General features: G+C 28.7%; 1 long non-coding RNA gene across 1 annotated transcript; it reads left to right on the top strand.

Annotated features, from left to right (window-relative positions):
• The first annotated feature begins 5,344 nt into the window (after positions 1–5,344).
• On the top strand, positions 5,345–10,229 carry LOC136085108 (uncharacterized). Its single transcript, XR_010641084.1, has 4 exons — positions 5,345–5,485; positions 9,453–9,520; positions 10,016–10,090; positions 10,173–10,229. It is a non-coding gene; the product is annotated as an uncharacterized LOC136085108 (long non-coding RNA).
• Positions 10,230–17,056: the final 6,827 nt, after the last annotated feature.

Raw genomic sequence — 17,056 nt, 5'->3', positions numbered from 1 at the left:
TAACGGTAAGGACCTTTCCTTTTGGCATTTGGTTAAATTCAACTTAATTTCGACTCACAAAATAAAAAATACTACAGAATATTAGAAATTTGCAACAAAACTCGTAAAAACTTTAGTGCGTCTATAGAAAATTGCTCGTCAAAACTCGTAAGAACTTTAGTGCGTCTATAGAAAATTGCCACGTGAATATTAAAAATTTAATTATTTTAATACAATCAAGACAATTAATAATCAGGTGCATAATGGATCATTGTTTTCCTACATATACTTATTCAAAAGTACCGTTAGAACAGTTTTATTACCACTGTAACACTGTAAATCTGCTAAATTCTACATGCGTCTATAGAAAATGGTCGCAGTGTATATATATATATATATATATATATATATATATATATATATATATATATATATATATATATATATATATATATTTAATAATAATTTTATAATATTTTATAATATATACTCTTATAAACAATGCCAACTTTAGTGTTGACATTGTGTATAAGAGCATATGTTATGTTAGTAAGAAAACATCAAGTAATACAAATTCTCTTAATACAATTAATAATTTATTATTAGAAATTTTCGCTGGATTATGGTTACCAGGATCATCAGCTCGTAAAAATTATACAAAAATTTCTTGTAGTGTTAAAAACAGTTTAGAATTAACTGACAATTTACTGCCATTGCAATTTTGAAAGCGTTTTGTTCATGTTGTAAAAAAGATTCTGCAAGTACGACCATGAATGAAAGACCTGAAGGACCAGAATTCTCAAGTTCATAGATTTCGTTGTTTCACAGGAAATAAGAACAGCATAAACAAAGCTCTATGAGTTGTCTTGTTTCAGATATAGTAAGCTTGGTGGAATATTTGTAGGAATCATCTTTATTTAATTGGCCTACAAGAATTAAAGTGGCTTCCTTTAATGGTATTGATGGATACAGGTTTATTACATCAAATGAAACTTGAACCCATGAATTTGCTTTACTAATAAAATCAAAAGAATTTTACAGACATGTTTAATTTTTGTTTAAGACAAGTTGTATTTTTTGTACTAAGTTGTTCAATATTCTATAATTAGATGTGTCGATAGCTGATATAACTACTCTCATAGGATAAACTTTTTCAGGTTTGTGAGCTTTAACAAGACCATACATACGAGGCGGGTATATGGAGAAGTGATCTTTTTGAATCACTGGGATATATACTTTCATATTCTGTTTTTGAAAACCTTGGTTTTTATTAGGTTGTGAGAGAAGTTTTAATTTCAATAGCATAATTTGCATAAATATTTCTGACAAATTTTTTTAGCTATTTCCATTTCCCTCTTTTTAAATAGCCGAAACAATTTTTTAATTTTCTTTAATAACAATATATTTTAAGGAAATTTATATCTTTTTTACATAAATATTTATACTTTTGTACTTCTGATTTAATAATAATAATGATAATAACTTTTATTGCTGAAATTTAACAAAATAACAATCAAAATAATTTAAATGTTTATAATGTTAAACGAGAGTGTGTAATTAGCACGCTCTATATCAGCCGGTGACTAATGTTTGCTTCTAATATATTTGTCTAATCATTTTTTGAATATTTTTACTGATGTAGGTAGCATGATAGGCAGTGGAAGACGATTCCATACAGTGGCTATTCTATTAAGAATGAAATTCTCTCAATGAACAACATTCTTTTATTAATTCCTTTTTTAATTGAATGGGATTTCTTCTGCAGATTGCTCTATTAACTCATCAGGTTTTATTATTACTTTTGACGTAGATATACACCACTTAACTTGAATGAAACCGTGGACAATTTTGAAGCACTCGATTAAATCTATGAGTTTCTTGCATTGTAGCAATTAAACCTTTTTTATCGTGGTTCATAACTTAGATGTGAGAGGCTTCTTGTTTGAGTTGCTATTTTTTGAACTTTTTCAAGAACTGCTATATTGTATTTTTTGATGGATTCCACATTGTTGCCACATATTCTAGAAGCGGTTGAACAAAGGCTTTATACAATATTTCAGCAATTGCGGTGGTGCAGAATTCAAAAGTGTGTTTAGTCAAAACTAGCATTCTGTTAGCTCTGTTGGTGCAGTAATTAATATGTTGGCTGTATTTTTCATCAGTAAATGTCATAACGCCTAGATCTTTTTCTGAATCTGAACCTTCAGTTCGAATTCTTATGTTATGATCGTAGTCAAGGCTAGTATAGTTTTTGATTATACCTACTAAAATGCATTATTTTACATTTACTTAGGTTTCATCATCATTTCATCATAAAAACACCCCCTGCCTTGGGGCTCTTGGTTGAGTAAAGGCTAGAGATGGTGTCTCGATAAAAATACTCATCTTGGGCAGATGTTAAATGCACCCGGCTACTGTCTTGTAGAAGGCCTCCTAGGCCTCGCACCCCTTCTTCATCTATTAGGCTGGCGCAGATGTATTTTTAATACATTGTTTCCAGTTTAGGATGTTGAATGCTGGATCTTCTTGACTAAATGCATGGGTTTTGCTTGTGTCTCAGTTTTTATGACTAGGCAATTCATTATTATCTCCTAATGAGGGTACAGCTCTAAAACTCAGTTTTATGGTTCTGAGGCCGGCTGGTAGTCAGGTTTCCCGAACTCTGTGGTAGCTCTCAGAGAGGCTGATTCCATCAACAGCTGAAAAATATCAAAGTATTAACAGTGCCATGTTGCACATGGATGGTGTCCCTGTTTGTACTTTTGATGTGCATTGCGGAGGCCACATTTGGAGTCCTTTGCTACGGCTTAGGGTTTATTAGTAGTAATGAGGCAATTGCTTGGGCTATTAAACGGTGTTCTGAGTACTATCTATGCTTTGAGTCAAGTTCTTCAATCTAATTTAAAAATGAATAAAGTACCAAAAACTATAAAACACAAAAAACCATCATCATCACCAAGTTTTTTAAACCTATCATTCACTAATATTTGTGGTCTTCAAAGTAACTTTTCTTCTGTTGAGTCTTATCTCTTGCAAAGTTCACCAGACCTACTTGCTCTTTGTGAGACTAATTTGAATTCGGCTGTCTCATCTTGTGATCTTAGTGTTGATGGTTATCTTCCTCTAATTCGTAAAGACTCCAATAGTCACATGCTTGGCCTCGGCATTTACATTTGTAAGAATTCACCCATTTGTTGTGAAACTAGGTTTGAATCCACAGACTATTCTTTCATGTACTTTCGTTTAGCACCACTTCATTCTATTGCCTTTCTCTTTGTTCTATATCGCTCTCCTTCATCTCAAGACTGCACTCTTTTTGACGTTATTTCTGATCATATTGACCAAGCTCTCTCTCTTTATCCATCAGCTAATATATTTGTTGTCGGTGACTTTAATGCTCACCACTCTGAATGGCTTGGCTCAGAGACTCTGCAGGCATTAAAGCCCACAACTTTTGCCTTTCTCAATCCCTAACTCAAATAGTCAACTTTCCAACTCGCTTTCCTGACAACCCGAATCATCAACCTTCTCTACTCGACTTATGTCTCGTTTCTGATCCTAGTCAGTGCTCAGTTTCTCCACATTCACCCTTAGGTTCTTCTGATCACAGTTTGATCTCTCTAAAACTAATATCTCATTCTTCTTCATCACCTGAATCCCCCTATTATCGAACCTCTTACAACTACAGTAAAGCTGACTGGGATTCTTTCCGTGATTTTCTTTGTGATGGCCCTTGGGTAGAAATCTTTTGTCTTCCTGTCGACAATTGTGCTTCTTACATAACTTCGTGGATTCAGGCTGGCATGGAATCTTTTATTCCCTCTCGACGATTCCAGGTCAAGCCTCGCTCTCCTTCATGGTTTTCCTCACACTGTGCTGCTTCGATTGCCAATCGAAACCGTTACTTCCATATTTATCAGCAAAACAATTCTCCAGAAAACAGACGTCTGTTTATTACTGCTAGAAACAGTTGTAAAAAGGATTTGTCTAACGCCAAAACCCGCTGTTCTCAGGTCATGAAATCTCGCATCTCATCTCAAAAATTAGGCTCTAGTGACTTCTGGAGAATCTTTAATAATATCAATAATAAGGGCAAATCTATAATTCCACCTCTCTTGTATGGTTCAGACTTTATCACCTCACCTAAAGACAAAGTCGAATTGTTTGCTAAAAACTTTGCATTAGATAAAGGTGGAGAGGTTAAGGCCATCGCTCTTGACATTTCAAAAGCTTTTGATAAAGTTTGGCATGCTGGTCTTCTCCATAAGCTTTCTTCTTATGGTGTATCCAGCAACATCTTTAAGATCATTGAATCCTTCCTTTCCAATCGTAGCATAAAAGTTGTCCTCGATGGACAACACTCTTCTTTTTATTCTGTTACTTCAGGGGTTCCTCAAGGTTCTATCCTTGGCCCTATACTCTTTTTAATTTACATTAACAATCTTCCAGATATTCTCACATCTAAGGTGGCATTGTTTGCTGATGATACTACCATTTATTCTTGTCGTGATAAGAAACCAACACCCTCTGATCGCTTGGAAGGGGCATTTGAGCTTGTAAAGGATCTCACTTCTGCTACAGCATGGGGCTCACAGTGGCTGGTGAACTTTAATTCAGATAAAACTCAATTTTTTTCATTCATGTTCAGCACATTCAGTACAAGGTTTTAATTTTAAACTTTATTCAAAATATTAAGGCTGCCTCAGAAATTTTTATGACTTGTATTAAAAGAATTTAGCTCTATTAGTTTGTATTGGCTATATTCAGCTGTATTACTGTTGCCCTTTCTTGTTACTACGTTATCATTAATTTTTAAGCAATTATGTATTGTGTATTCAGTCTTCTCCGTTTAGCCAGTGCTTTCACGCTCAAGTTTTTTTGTGCTTGCTCACATGCCCGCAAAATATTGACATAAAAAAGCGCTTGTGAAAAAATATAAGAGTTTTGTTTTAAATTGCAATTTGTTAATTTGTTTAACTTTTATAAAATATGGCTTTTTTTTACCAGATTTTTTTAAAATTATTTTATCTAGTATTTATTTGAAGCATTCTTTTTGTTATTTTTATTATATTTTAAATAGCAGACAAAATGAAATTTTTAAATCGCGCAGGCTAACTTAAAAATGACCATCCTGCCAGCGTTTTTTTGTGCGCTGGCATTAAATTTTAAACAGAAAAGACTGTATATTGTATTGAATCAAGAAAGTTTATATATGTTAGTTAGCACTTGTGATTGATTTTAAATATTTAAAATAATTCTTTTTTATTTTGTTTCTTTTTCTTTTTTTTAATCGATTCATGGATATTTTGTTTTATATTTACTAATATTCTAAATATATCATATATATAGTATGTTTTATTTTAGGAAATAACAGATCTTTTGGCAAGTAAGAAAGAAAACATTAAAATTTTAACAAATTCTGAAAATGATGTTGTTGTTGAAAATCTCACAACTCACACTGTCATTTCATATGAAAGCACAATGGATTTGGTACAAAAGGGAATAAGTAAGGAAATTTTTATTAATACTTTTGCAATACAACGATTGTTGTTAATTTTAATTGATATCTTTAAAGTGTTTGAAAGTATAAATAAATGTATATATATATATATATATATAAATTTGAAAAGGAAAATATAATTATATTACGTTTTTTAAAAATTACTATATTATGCGAAATGCTTTGTCAATTATTAAATACATAGTTTATTACATAAATATTAAATACATAAGTTATGTGATTATTAAATATATAATTTAATATGTAATAAAAATGTATAATAAAAATAAAAATTATTAAATACATCAATTACTATGTAAATATATTAAATAAATAAATTATTAAATTTACTTATTACTTTATTAAATAAAGTAACAAATTAATTATAATGTTTACAATAAACACATTTTATTTAAATTATCAAAGTATATTATATGTAATTACATTTATATAAATATGTATTTAAATCTTTTCAAACTTTTTAATTTTATAAACACTTTAATAGCGAAATTTTTTAGTGCAAAATCAAATGTTACATAACAACTCAAATAGCGTAGTAAAAAGTACTGGTTTCTATAAGCATTAAAAAAAACTCTAAGATTAAAATTTTTAGAAAATAATTTTAAAAGAGGTTTTAAAAGCTAAAATATTGTTTTGAAATTTATAAAACCATAGGATAAAAAAAAAAAAGAAAAAACTAAAACTATAAATTTAAATTAATAACTAATTGCAACGTTTTAATATGAATGATAAAAACCAGGCTACTTAATTCAAAAAAACTGTAATGCTTTAGCGTCTTTTAAAAAATGAATGAACTCAAAAAAATGACATATTTTGTTTATGTAGCCGTACGTTCAACTTCAATTTTGTTTTGGATAAAAAATAAATTGTTAAAACAATAAAGTTTATACACAATACTGAATTTATTAATAATTTTGGAACAACTAAAATGATTAGAAAATCAATGCATATAAAATATATGTCAGACAAAATGACTGATAGATGTCGTTTTTTACCGGACAAGTGCCAGACAATGTCCAATGTCCGACGCCTATTTCGAGCCCTGTATACATATTATGTTTTTTATATATCGTACTCGTCTGACCAGGTTATTTTGTATCAACATCATTTTTAAACTTTGATGAAACCTTTTTCATAAAAACTTTTACCCAGGAATATAAAAATTAGCAATTTTTATAGTTTTATAATTTTTATAATTTTTATAGATTGTTTCAAGTAACATTCTTTCAAGCTTTTGCCATTGCAATTCGTGATCGCTTAATTTGCCTCTTGTGTATCTTATATACTGGACAATTAAAAAAAAAAATTTAACATTTGACTTGTTGGTATCTTTATCACCCTATATCATTTGCATCAAAATTATTATGCAAAAATTATGGGTTGATAAACTCAATTAGGATAAAATTCCTAAAAAGAATGTTTTTGATGTTGATCAATGGTTTTAAGAACTAAAATATCTTCAAATAATAAACATTCCTAGAAGCCTGCAAATATCTTGAACTGTTGCAAATAGATTGATACACATTTTTATGGATGTGTCTTTTAATTCATAGAACGAAAAGATTAATAAAGTATAAAATAAACAAAAGTATAATAGTTGCCCATCATAAGTATTTGAGTGAGTTGCGATCTATTAGTTGAGTTATTGAGTTATTGCAGTCTATTAGTATGCAAAGGCTTGAATTATTTTGAGCTGTTCTTGGTTTACGACTTGTAGAGAAGATTGTTAAAGTTTTGAAGCTCGCTTGAAAAAATATGTAACTATAGGGTGTAATAGTCTTATTGTTTTCTGGTGGATTAGTAATCAAAGTCAAAAGTTTAGGCTGTTTGTTGCCGGCCGTATCAGATTAATTTAATCAAAACTGAACTAAAAGAATGGAGGTGTCAACAAAAGTTTATATAGCTGGTTTACTAACTAGAGGAATATCAGTGAGGGAGTTTAAATATCAGTGAAAGAATTTAAATATCAGTGAAGGAGTTTAAATATCAGTGAAGGAGTTTAAATATCAGCGAAGGAGTTTAAATATCAGTGAAGGAGTTTAAATATGACAGTATGATGGATCAAGTTTTTTTGCATTCTTTAGAAGAAAAATGACCACACAATTACATTGAAGTCACGCAAGAGGCTCACGTTGAAGTAAAATAGAATGTGTTGATGAATTTTGTGTTATGCAATGAAGTTACTGCTCAATTGCTTTATGTAAATAAATTCTTATGTTAGAAAATACTTGTAAGGATAAACTGATGGATACATCACTTTATAAGTAACTGTCAAAATGTACATTATTGCTAAAGCTAAACATTAAATTAAGGCTAAACAGGAAAGATTAAAAAATAAATATAACAACATTAAAAAAGAAAACATGGTATCAATATTATGCAAAACTATTTTTTTAAATCCAAAAATCAATGAAGATGGTTTACTGTGTTCTTGTAATCGATTGCAAAACATGTATTACTTGGACTTTAATTTTAAGTATTGAATAATTTTGACAAGAGGTCATATAATTACAAAACTGACAGTTAAAAATCGTCAAAGGAAATCATGTAACGGGAACTTACTGATTACTGGGAACTAATTAACTGTTGACAAAGTTATCAGAACAATATTAGGTCAAAGACAAAGATAAGAAGAAATCTGTGAATCAAATTGCGACAAATGTAAAATAAAAAAATGTCAACCAACAATTGCACTTCTATCAAGAATTTGCTTAAAAGAACCAGTATGTGGATTTTTTAGAGTTTGTGTTGGTTTTGCTGTACCCTTTCTTACTATGCAGGGTATGAAGAAGACCCGAAATTAAAGATACTTTTGCTTGTTAATTTTTTTTATTATCTCATGCAGTACATCTCAAAAGTGCCAGAAACTTTGATACAAATTTATTCCTCCATGCTTTTTATTGCTTGGTAAACAGAACAGGAATACCATTTGTTGTTTTGACGGACAGTGAAACAAATTCGGTTTGTAAAAAATTATGAAAAGTAATTATCAACAGATAATTTCTATTAGTTTACAATATCTGTGAACTAAAATTTGTTATTACTTAGATAAGAATAAAGTTAATAGATCTTCAAAAGAATCAAGTGCCACTTAAATGGTCCATTAAGATCTCATCTTGTTGGTGTATTTGAAATAATGGTCAAGGTTTTATGATTTGATGCAAAATGTACAGTAGCATCAATACTAAAAACCAATATTACTGATGTGCTGAAAGTTTGTTTAGTTCCTGATTTTAAGGACTGAGTTGGAACTAAAAAAGTTTCTAATTTTGTATCATTTTGAAAAAATGATACAAATTTAGAAACTTTTTTAGTTCCAACTTTCTTTAGTTCCAGCTTTCTTCCTTTTCAAAATGTTATAAATCAAATAAAAAAAAACAAAATGCAAAATTAAAATAGATGACATCGTATCAGCCATACATTGGTCGCTCAGTAGAATTACAAAAGAGTCATCTTTACAAAAGTAAAGATAATGTGTCAGAATTGTGAAAGTTAAGTGATAAAAAGAAATTTATAAGACCAGTAATAAGATTGTGTCTTCTTAAGCTTCTTACCTAAGAATGTTTTGATGGAATTGATTTCATAAAAGTTGGGGACTGATGCATTAACAGTGACATTATTTTGATACAGTAGGATTATGGGTTTTAATTGTTCTAAAAAGTGCTGATAATAAGCTTCTTTATCATGCAACACTAACATAGCATTTTATATATTTTTTAAATCTATTTTTTAACAATCATATATAATTTATTACTAATATATTTATTACTTATTAATAATTTGACAGTGTTAAGTAATTTTGAATATTATTAGAAAAATTTTAAAAGTGCCTCATGGATTTGTTTTTAAATAAATGTGCAAAATAACTACAGTAAAAGTTATTGAGCATATATTAATTTCACAGAATTATGATATAGAAAGTTCTTATATTTCTATATTTTCTTATATTTAGTTAATCGAAAAATTGGCATTACAAACATGAATGAAAGGAGTAGTCGTTCTCATTTAATTTTTAGACTGGTATTTCTTATTATTTTTAGACTGGTATTTCTTATTAATTTTTAGACTGGTATTATTTTTAGACTGGTATTATTTTTAGACTGGTATTTCTTATTAATTTTTAGACTGGTATTATTTTTAGACTGGTATTTCTTATTATTTTTAGACTGGTATTATTTTTAGACTGGTATTTCTTATTAACTTTTAGACTGGTATTATTTTTAGACTGGTATTTCTAATTATTTTTAGACTGGTAATTCTTATTATTTTTTAGACTGGTATTTCTTATTATTTTTAGACTGGTATTTCTTAATTATTTTTTAGACTGGTATTTCTTATTATTGTATTCCTTGTTTTTGATTTTAAAGTGAGAATATTTAAAAGTTCTTATTCCTTTTAAGGAGATTTAAAACCTCCATAAAAGGCTAAAAGTGTGAATATAATTTATTTTTATATTATTTGTTTTTAATTACAAATATGGTGGTTTTTTAAGTATAGTTATTTATTATTTGATAGGTTATAGAAAGTAGAGAAATCTCAGAACTAAACAACAGTATGGAAGCTAATGGTACCATCATAGCTGCTGAGCTAGTAACTGTTTACACATTTTTATTTTCAAAATGTTTTGAATTTGATATGTTAATTTTATTTGTTTTTGTAAAACTTTTTCTAGAATGTTGTTGACTTGGCTGGTTCAGAAAGAGCTGGCCAAACTGGAGCCCAAGGTAATTATATTATATATTATATTTAAATTTTTAAAATATGGAAGTTTTATATTTTTAATACAACTTCAAAGAATAGTCAAGAGCTCTTAAATGTTTTGGGATATTCAAATTTAGGTTACTTGATCCCAAACATAAGTATAATAAATATACCCTGTTCAGTACAGTCATAAAATCACTAAACTATTTATGGTTTAGTGATGATAGACAGCACTTATTCATGTTACAACATTTTAGGCAAGTCCTTCATTAATGGGCTAGTAAAACTATTATCACATCCAGTTGTTTCAAAAAACACTCGAGTTGTCATTGGGAGGATTTAATATTCAAACCAAGCTTACTAATAACTGTGTCACCATATTTCTTCAGTTTGTTAATAAGATGTCCAACTACATTTACAATGGGTTTTTAGACCTTGTCTTAAAGAAAGAAAGAGTATCATTAGAAGAATCAGCTCAAATATGACAACAGTATTGAAAAAGATGACTTTGTGCTTATTGGATAGTCCAAGAGAATTTCATGCATATGGTGTCTACATGTGCATTAAATTCTCTCAGTTCTCCATTACTTAAAAAGCTCCATTTTGTCATCCTGTGTTGCTTGATATGGTATCAAAGCACACTCCTATAATGATAGATTTACACTTGAGCTGCAGAAGAACAGCATCAGTGGTGACTTGTCCAGTCCCCAGACAATGTCAAGAGGTTTGCTATTGCCATATGCTGCAGATATAAGCCAGATATTTAGACAATCAATTAAAGTTAAACTGCAGAGATCAATTTTCTGCCCCAGTATACAACAAATTTTGATTCTTTATAACATGGTTTTATTTGCTCAGCAGTTTCATTACAATTATTGTGACTGACAAAGCACAATTTTTTTTGAATCTAGGGAGTGTGATGAAGATGTTAAAGTGATAATTGAAACTGCGCTAGCTGTTTATATCCAGGCAACCCAGTTTAAATCATTGCTTAAGTCAATATCATAGTAGCACTGCATCATGTGAGTGCAATCTAGAGTTGCAGCTAATTAGGTTTTTTTAAAAGTGCTTATATTTTTCTTCATTGACTGAACGGGTATGAGAAATTGTTTGCAAGTAATACATTTTCTTTGTCATCATCAATAATTGCACAGAGTAATGCAAATTACTTTGTGCAATTTTATGGAGAGTGATCTGATTTGTCTGCTTTTCCTTCTGGCAGATCTAGTGCTTGTAACTTAACTTCTCTTTGTTTATTCTTCAACAATAACACTTGATGTTTTTGGTGACTAATATGTTTACCATCAAAGTACAGTGACCAGCTTTCTAAATGTAGTGTTTTCTTTTTGAAAAAAATTTTATGTTGTGGGTGATCTTTTTCGAAAAATTAATCAGAATAAGACCAATTTTCATTACTTTTTGGTAAAAGTTCATCAATTTATGACACAGGAAATTAATTATTTACAAAAAGTTTAAAAGTCATAATACAAATATATATTGACATATATAATTTATAATATAAATGTATATATGTGTGTGTGTGTGTGCATATATATATATATATATATATATATATATATATATATATATATATATATATATATATATATATATATATATATATATATACATATATATATATATATATATATATATATATATATATATATATATATATATATATATATATATATATATATATACATATATATATATATATATATATATATACATATATATATATATATATATATATATATATATATATATATACATACATATATATATATATATATATATATATATATATATATATATATATATATATATATATCTAAAATATACTCAGTTTTACCTTAGATGATATAATCATTGTCTTAATTCAATTTATTTGATTTTGGAATATCTATTTAGTTTTATGCATATAATATAATTTACATATCATTATAATTTGAGTGTAAAACACTTCAATTGCATTAAGAGTTGGTTTTTAAAATCTAAATCTAAAGTTTAAAGACTATCTTTATTGGTAATATCTCCACTCAAAAATGAAAGTAAATGCGATAAATTAGGATGTGGAAAGCAAAATGTTAAAAAACTGGATACAAGTATGACAAACCTAGTAGCATCAGCATTGGATATAGACCGGAAAAAATAAATTTGTTAAAAACAGAATACAATAATAAAACCTAGAAAACTAAAAGAAATTAATTTTGGATTTTAGCAAAATACAAATCAAATAAATTTAACTTACTGATAGCCAGTAAATACAAAATATTGCATATTTATTTTTTTAATGAAAGTAGTTTTTAAAGAAAAGTTTTATAAAAGTTTCATAACATTTTTCATTTTATCAAAACCATCATAAACAAATGCTTTATAAATTGAAATGCAACATAATATTTTGATATAACCACTAAAAACAAATTAAAAGAGAGTAAAACCTAAACATAAAAATTCTATGTAAAGACGACAACTTAATAAAATTTTTACAGGAAAAGTATTTTTTATAAGGTAACTATTTCTGATAAAGGGTATAACCTTTCCAAAAATAATGGATTTAGCAACTTGATATTTTAAAAAACAAAAAGCAGTAATGATTCAAATCATAAGTAAAAAACTAAACAGGGGTGAAAGATTAAGTTAATCTTTCTTTTTTAAATCTGGAACAAGTTAGAACAATCAGAAGTTTAAAAAGTTGCTATGCAAAACAAATTACAAAAAGACAAAAGAAATTCAAAAGGTTGTAGATTTTTATAGATAGCGACCCAACAAAGATAGTACTTTATAATTCACTACTCTTTTTTAGAGGTTTCAGTTTAAGTTATTTTACTTATATCTTTTTCAACCAATCTTTCCAGCAGGTGAAACATGAAATAGAAACTGTTAAAAACAAATTAAAAATTGCATCTTTTTTCATTTTTTTACCTTTTTTCAAAACATTTAAAACCTTCCAAAAATGAGGAGGTCCTAAACTTTATGCAGTCGTATCTTTGAGTGTCAAAATATATTTTAACAAAACTTTGAAACCTAATTACAATTTATGATAAGATTCAAGATATTTTTTTTTTTTTTTAAATTAAAGTCCCTATAACACGGATGCAGTTTTTTAAGAGTATTTCTGTGTTCTAATTGCCTAAACTTTTTGCAAAATATTATCATTTAAACCAATAATAGTTGCACTTATTCTGTCAAAAATCTATTTGGAATGTAAAAAACTTTCTCTCTAACAAATTCAGACAAATGCATGCCACAAACAATACCTTAAATATTATAATGTGTTAGAAAAAAGATATGATACTTTTTTGTAACACATTATAATATTTAAGGTTCTGTTTTCTGGAGAATTGTTTTGCTGATAGATATGAAAGTAATGGTTTCAAATTGGAAATAGCAGCAGCGCAATGTGAAGAAAACCATGGAGAAGAGCAAGACTTGATTTAAAATCGTCAAGAGGGAGAAAAAGATTCCATGCCAGCCTGAATCCAAGAAGTTATGTAAGAAGCACATTTGTCAGCAGGAAGACAAAAAGATTTCTACCCAAGGGCCATCGTGAAAATCACGGAAAGAGACCTAGTCAGCTCTAAGGTAGTTGTAAGAGGTATGATGAAAAGGGGATTCTGATAATGAAGAAGAATGAGATAATAGTTTGAGAAAGATTAAACCATGATCAGAAGCACCTAAGGGTGAATGTGGAGAAACTAAGCATTGACTAAGATCAGAAACAAGACAAAAGTCAAGTAGAGAAGGTAAATGATTCAGATTGTCTGGACAGCGAGTTGGAATGTTAACTAATTGTGCTAGAGATTGAGAAAAGGCTAAAGTTGTGGGCCTTAACACCTGCAGAGCCACTGACATTAGAGCCAAGCCATTCAGTGTGATGAGCATTAAAGTCACCAATAACAACGATATTGGCTGATGGATAAAGAGAAAGGGTTTGGTCGATTTCATCAGAAATAACATCGAAAAGAGTGTAGTCTTGAGATGAAGGAGAGCGATATAGAACAAAGAGAAAGGCGATAGAGTGAAGTGGTCTCGACAATACACACCAATAGTACAACCAGGGATAGTATACATGTGCAAAATGGCACTGTTAGTAATCTGATATTTTACAGTTGTTGATGGAAACAGCCTCTCTTAGAGCTATAGAGCTACTTTCTCTTAGCTCTCTCTGAGAGCTATAGAGCTACCTTAGAGTTTTGGGAAACCTGATTACCAGCCAGCAGAACCATAAAACTGAGTTTTAGAGCTGTACCCTCATTAGGAGATAATAGAATGAGTAGCCTAAATATAAAAACAGAGATACAAACAAAACTCATGAATTGAGTCAAGAAGATCCAGCATTCTAAAACCTGAACTGGAAACGATCTATTATAAATATATCTATGCCAGCCTAATAGATAAAGAAGGGGTGCGATTGGCCAACAGATAGAATCATACTACTACTACTACTACTACTACTACTACTACTACTACTACTACTACTACTACTACTACTACTACTGCAGAAATCAGAAAATCTTACTATTAGCCTACCTTAGAACCATTAAACTGAATTTTTATAGCTGTTAAGAGATAAAAACTAGATTTACATACCCACCACCAAGAAAGTATATTAATGCATGTGATGAATTAAATCGCCCAGCGCAATATTTTTCACTTATAAAACTGAAACACGTTATTAACAAGAGCTATTATGCACATTCAACATCAAGCCTTCGAGAGCGATATTCAGGTTTGAAAATTGGTTCCCATGGGGTATCCAAAAATTATGTATGCAGGTATGGTGCAGGGATCACCCAAAAGCGTACCAGTGCGAAAAGTGCTTAAAAGGGAAAAGGTGGGCGATTTGTTGTTTGAATTTTTTTCATGTGAAGTCCTGGAAGTTAATACAAAAAAGCTTTAGTTTTTTCATTAATGTATTTGTCTATGTATCGGAAGAATATATATATTCTGCGGTTTTGATATTAAATAAAAACAATAAAATATTGCGTAGTTTGATTTGTTTTATAGCCATTCTCAAAATTTAAAAATACATTTCAAATCAAGTTTTCAGTTGAATTATTACTTTAAAAAGTATTCATCTTAACAAATAAATAATAAAAAAGATTATTTATAGATTTTTATTCAACTTATTACTAAAATTTTAATAATAAGTTGAATTGTCATTAAAAAATATTTAACACGTGATTTTTTAAGTTTTCTTGTTCCACATTCCAAATTTGTGGTTTAAAACTTATGATTTTTCAAAATTCTATCTAATATATAATATTATAATAGATGAAGAAATTTGATGACTTAGATGATGATTTGTCTGAGAGAATTGTAGGTAGAAAATTATGCCATGTATGGTATGATACTCAACAATCTAAGTCTGTCGAGTATGATAGTAGAGTAGAAAAAGTAAAAAAAAATTTTGCAAGATAGAATTTACATCTAACATAGTATTTCTTACATTACATAGTATTTCTTCATAGAATTAGCATTGCATAGTATTTCTTACCGGCAAAAAAACGAAATAGATTCTGAAGCTGTTGATTATTGCATGAAAAAATTCCAGCTTGCTGCTGATGTTGTTTCAGGAGAATTAATATACTCTTAATGTTAATGTGTATTATTTTCACAATTGTAATATTTAATAGTGCCAAAATAGATATTGCAAGACTTTCAGCTTGAAAAAGGTATGGCAAGTGATGAAACTTGCAAAATAAATACAGCAAATAATGTGACTTGCAGAAAGGTATAAAGCGAGTGATGAGACTTGCAAAACAGATACTTTAAGTGTTGTGACTAGCTAAAAGGCATTGCAAGTTATGAAACTCACATAAAATTTTTGATGGCTGCGGCTTACTTTTGCGTGGTGTCTATCATTAAAAATTATTAATATATAGTTTTGTTATTGGAATTTTAATTTAAATCATTTACTAAAAGCTAAAACTAAAAAATTAGTTTTTAAATACATCTTCAATGTAATCAAATATTATTTCTTGTTAATGAGATTTTTATAAATTCCTTATTTTAAAATAGTAACCTTATTTTAGCTTTTAATTATTTTTCCATTAAGCTATATGAAATATTCTAGTTATAGTAGACTTTCAATACCAGTTGTATAATGTTACTTTATAATGTTGGGTTGTATTACTTTATATTGCTGTATGTATAATATTATTTTGGAAACTTATCGCAAATATAATCTAATTTTAATTTCTAAAGAATCTTTTATAATTAGATTAAGAGGGGCAACTATCTCATGACCTAAAGAAATGGACACAACACAGATAAATAGGTAAAATTTGTAAGCGATTTTTAATAATATTTCACATTCTATAATGATAAAAATAATTATAATATTGAAACATTCTTTGATTTTAGGTTAAGGAATATGTATTTTTTTGTGTAAAGATGGGGGAGCATCTCCCACTCCAGCTACACAAGGTGCATGATTATTTTCTTAAAAAATAATTGTTAAGTAAATATATATATGAGGTATCATTGCTGCATCTAAATTTTCTTTTGGTAACTTTAGCGTGCAGTAATAGCAATTGAAAAAAAAAGTTTCGGGTCAGAGGCAGAGGAAAAGGACTTTATGTCTCTCACCCACTATGTCAAACTATACACCACTAATATATATTTTGTAATCGTAATGAATATCTTTTTATTAAAAGATTATAAGAAATTTCATTTGTTGTAATTGTTATAGTACAGGGTTCATGGCAGTTTTGAAAATCCATTTTCCCTGAGTTTTCCTTATAATTCCCTGATTTTCCTATATTTTTAAGAATTTTTTCCCTGAATTCTATGGTAAAAAGTACATATTTTTCCTTTTTTATGTTGAAGGATATATTACTTTCGCAA

The sequence above is a fragment of the Hydra vulgaris genome, chromosome 09, assembly GCF_038396675.1.
Source record: "Hydra vulgaris chromosome 09, alternate assembly HydraT2T_AEP".
Taxonomy (NCBI): domain Eukaryota; kingdom Metazoa; phylum Cnidaria; class Hydrozoa; order Anthoathecata; family Hydridae; genus Hydra; species Hydra vulgaris.
This window is presented reverse-complemented; position numbering and strand designations above follow the sequence as displayed.